Here is a 4,746-nt window from a genome sequence, read left to right as displayed (position 1 = left end):
CGGCTATAAAGTCCTCAGCGCTGGGATTTAGTCCATGAAGCGATGCCACCATGCACGCTCCCGGTCTCACGGTCAATGCAGCGCAGTGCACTGCACGCAGATCAAGGGCCTTGTTTCCATACGGTCCTTAGCATCAACGAGGGCAGTTTTTCTACTAATGAATGGTCTTCAGTGTGCTCAGTTGGAATGTTGTGTGCCGTTTAGTGCAGAAAATGTGAAAATGTTTGGTGAAAAACACCAAAAATTCCTTCTTGGTCCCTACACCGGCGCTCTGAAGACTGCAGCGGAGAGCTGGACGGGACCAGGGCTGAGGCCCCTAGGAGGCAGAAAAAATGGATAAGTATTTGCAGAAAAAGGGACAACAGGCTCAAAAGGAGGTCGGTCTGATTACCGCAACGTGAACGGAAGAACAGGTGAGACCAATCAGCCCAGTATTCCGCCCAGAGTAAGCTGCAGCCAGAACAGAGTGCCTGAAAGAAAAGCAAAGGGAAAACCAAAAGCACAACAACCAGGAGGCCAAAAGAGGGTGCTGATGCATCTCACCACACCATCAAAACACAAGATTCCTTCAAATTACAAAGAACATTTAATTGTTTGTTCAGCACAGCATGGCATTACTTTAAATCATTATGTAAATACTGACAGGGGCACAGCATAGGAACAATGGGTAAAACAATAAAATAAAATAAAATCATAAGTTATTAAAATATTCTTGTAAGCCTACAGTTTAAATTTTCAGGGATACATTATTGGGATAATTTTACAAATACTAGTATTTATAGTATTTATAGTATCTAGTATTTATACCTGTTGATATGTACCTTCAATCCACCATTAGGCTTTTTAATTTATCTGTCCTTGTCAGAGCTGTGCTCTCTGACTAATGCATCATTTCATGTGCATGGGGGGAAGGTTGGGTTAACACCCCAGTCTGTATCTTTCGAGAGATAAAACCCCATTAAGTTACAGAAAGCAAACTGCACTGAACTTTTTTTTGGGGGGGGGTCTAGTTTGCAAAAGGGTGAGAACCCCTGTCCTAGGGGGATTAATAATCTTAATCTTAAAGATTTATTCATTCATTCAGATGCTGGACTGAGAGTTTGATGCTGTGCGCTGTGTTTTTATAATGTCCATCCATGATGCTGCTCTGGCTCGTCAGTTAGCTAACAAACATAAGTCCGTCCATCAATGACAGGCTGATTAACGTTAAACTAAAGTAAGAATACTGCTCACTGTCAGCTGCTTTTATGAGTTAAATACGGAGTAAAAAGTGGGAGTGATTATTATTCATCCTCCATATTTATCATCCATTCAGCCTCTCTTCACTTGATGCCCACACAGCCTGGACCATCACACAGGTATCAAAATTACTAGTTGCCCAAAGTGTTACACATTACAATGTGTATGCTGCTTATTAAAAAATGTTTTGTCTGAATAAGGACATGTTTAGGGAAATTATTTTTTATACCATTTATCATCATATTATATATTTTGCAACCTGTCATGTTTGTTTTCTATAATATTTGTGCATGTTTGTTCCTCTCTCTCTCTCTCTCTCTCTTCTTCATCCTCTCTGTCCTGTCTCCCTCTTCTTCTCCTCCTCTCCCTGGCCAACTGGTAGCAGGAAGGTTCTCCTTATGAGCCAGGTCCTGCTTAAGGTTTCTTCCTGTTAAAAGGGAGTTTTTCCTGACACCGTGGCTCTTAAGGGGGTTCAGGCTATGGGTCTCTGTGAAGCGCTTTGAGACAATTTGTGATTGTAAAATGCGCTATATTAATAAAACTGAATTGAATTGAATTGCAGCCTTCCCCCCTGATTTAATGACCTCCGACCGGGGAGTAATTCAATGTAGAACCGCCAAAACAGCTGTAGTTGAATGGTGGGGCTAACAGACCGTCTTAGGGCCCCCCTCATGCTCGGGCCCTAAGCAATTTCCTAGTTTGCCTACCGTGTTGTGACCCAAAATCTACATCTATATGGGACCAGGGACAGTGAGGGATAGGTAGAGGTCGCAGCAGCCCGGCGGGAGGAAGATGGGAGGCCTTGCCACGGGCACAGACTGAGCAGGCTTTGACAAATTCCTGGACGTCCTGTCACATCCTCAGCGACAGGATGTTGTATAAGGTAGTAGGTGCAATGGATTCCTGGGTGACAGGCCAGAGGTGAGGAACAAACAGGCAGTTGTCCGGCAACAGGAGGGTGATGGCTGAGAGCGGAGGCCTCCTTCTATATCAAAAGTGGCCGCAGCCACAAAACAAGAGGGGGGCAGGATACTCACAGGTTCTGAGGTGGTTGAGTCAGGGAAAACTGTCTAGAAAGCACATCTGGCTCCTGTGATGTAGACAGCATCAATATTATCAATACTCTTAAAATCCCTTGACTTCTCTCTTTCAGACCTATCAGCATCTGGGGAAATGGTCTACTACAGCAGATGTCTGTCTGAAGACGCCGCAGTTTAAGACAGCAATCCTACCAGTACTCCCCACAGTCCCATGTATAAGTACTGATGGGGGTAGCAACTTAAATATTACTCCTGCAGAAATAGACTGCTTTGTCAACAACACTGCAGACACATTACACTCAGTCTTAAACAGCATTGCTCCACTGGAGAAGAAAACTACAACTCAGAAGAGGCTAGCTCCGTGGTACAACTCAAATATCCGATCACTGAAATGGATTACATGAAGGATGGAGAGGAAGTGGCAGTCCTCTAAATCAGATGACTCCCAGAGGGCCTGGAGAGACAGTTTGCTGACGTATAAGAAGGTCCTTCATAAAGCTAGGACAGCCTACTATTCATCACTAATAGAAGAAAACCCTAAGCCTACCCCGCGCTTTCTCTTTAACGCTGTAGCCAGGCTGACGAAGAGCCACAGCTCTGTGGAGCCTCGCATTCCTGCAGCTCTTAGTAGTGAAGACTTCATGAGTTTCTTCACTGATAAAATCACCACTATTAGAGGAGTAATTAACCACAATCTCTCTGTGACCGCTGAGGATACACCGCTACTTCTGGACACAGATCCTGATCTAACTCTGGACTGCTTCGTGCCCATCGGCCTCCCTGAGCTGACCACCAGCATCAGTAAGTCTAAACCTACTACCTGTCTTTTGGATCCGATCCCATCACGGCTCCTCAAGGATGCTATTCCTCTGATCGGAGACTCTATATTAGGACAAATCAACCTGTCTCTGGAAACATGATATGCAGGCTTTTAAAACTGCTGTGATCATTCCGATACTTAAAAAACCTTCACTGGACCCGGACGTCTTAGGAAACTACAGACCGATCTCCAACCTCACCTTTATTTCTAAAATACTTAAAAGAGCTGTTGTAAGTCAGCTAAATGACCACCAGCATAGGAACAGTCTGCTCGATGCTTTCCAGTCTGGATTCAGAGCCCATCACAGCACAGAAACAGCACTGCTTAAAGTCACTAATGACCTCCTCATGGCATCAGACCATGGACTCGTCTCTGTACTCATTCTACTGGATCTCAGTGCTGCCTTCAAAACAGTAGATCATCGCATCCTGCTACACAGATTAGAACATGAGATTAGGGCAGGATTACAGGAACAGCACTGCGCTGGTTTAAATCATATTTATCTGACAGATTTCACTTTGTTCATGTTAATGATGTTTCCTCCTCAGGTACAAGGGTTAATCAGGGTGTTCCACAGGGTTCTGTGCTTGGACCGATCTTGATCTCACCCTACATGCTCCCTCTAGGGAACATCACCCAGAAGCACGGCATAAACTTTCATTGTTATGCTGATGATACCCAGCTGTATTTATCCATGAAGCCTGAAAAAAATGAAGCCGCTAGTCAGACTACAGGCTTGTCTAAAGGACATGAAGGACTGGATGACCTCCAACTTTTTACTATTAAACTCGGACAAGACTGAGGTCATTGTTTTTGGACCTCTGGATGGAATTACTTTGGCCTCCAGTATGACTGTGAGAAACCACGGAGTTATCTTTGACCAAGACATGTCTCATATTAAACAGGTCTCCAAGACCGCTTTCTTTCACCTGCATAATATTGCTAAAATCAGGAGCATCCTCTCTCAGAGTGATGCTGAAAAGCTCATCCATGCTTTTGTCACTTCAAGCCTGGACTACTGCAACTCTTTATTGTCTGGATGTCCACATTACACCATCAACAGTCTGCAGCTGATCCAGAACACAGCGGCTAGAGTTCTGACAGGAAGCAGCCAAAGGGATCATATCTCTCCTGTTCTAGCGTCTCTTCACTGGCTCCCAGTGGACTCAAGAATACACTTCAAGATCCTTCTTCTAACCTACAAGGCTCTTCGTGGACTTGTTCCATTGTATCTGCAGAACCTGATTGTACCATATGTTCCTAATAGGACACTTAGATCTCTGAGTGCAGGTTTACTTGTAGTTCCTAGGATTCATAAAAGTAGAATGGGAGGACCAGCTTTTAGCTACCAGGCACCACTACTATGGAACCAGTTACCAATCTGGGTCTGAGAGGCGGACACTGCCTCCACCTTTAAGACTAGACGTAAAACTTTTCTGTTTAGTAAGGCGTACAGTTAGCCTTAGACTTTGTGTGTAGGGCTGATAGGTGTAGTTATAGTTGCCTCAGCCACAGGTATAACAGGTGTTAGGGCTGATAAAATCTTAACTTTTAGCACAGCTATGCTGCTCTAGGCCTACGTTGTCGGGGGGCACAAACATGATCCACTGAGCACCCTCTGACCTCTCCTCTACTCTCCTTAGTTTG

The sequence above is a fragment of the Parambassis ranga genome, unplaced genomic scaffold (assembly GCF_900634625.1).
Source record: "Parambassis ranga unplaced genomic scaffold, fParRan2.1 scaffold_235_arrow_ctg1, whole genome shotgun sequence".
Lineage (NCBI taxonomy): Eukaryota > Metazoa > Chordata > Actinopteri > Ambassidae > Parambassis > Parambassis ranga.
Note: the sequence above shows the minus strand (reverse complement) of the source record.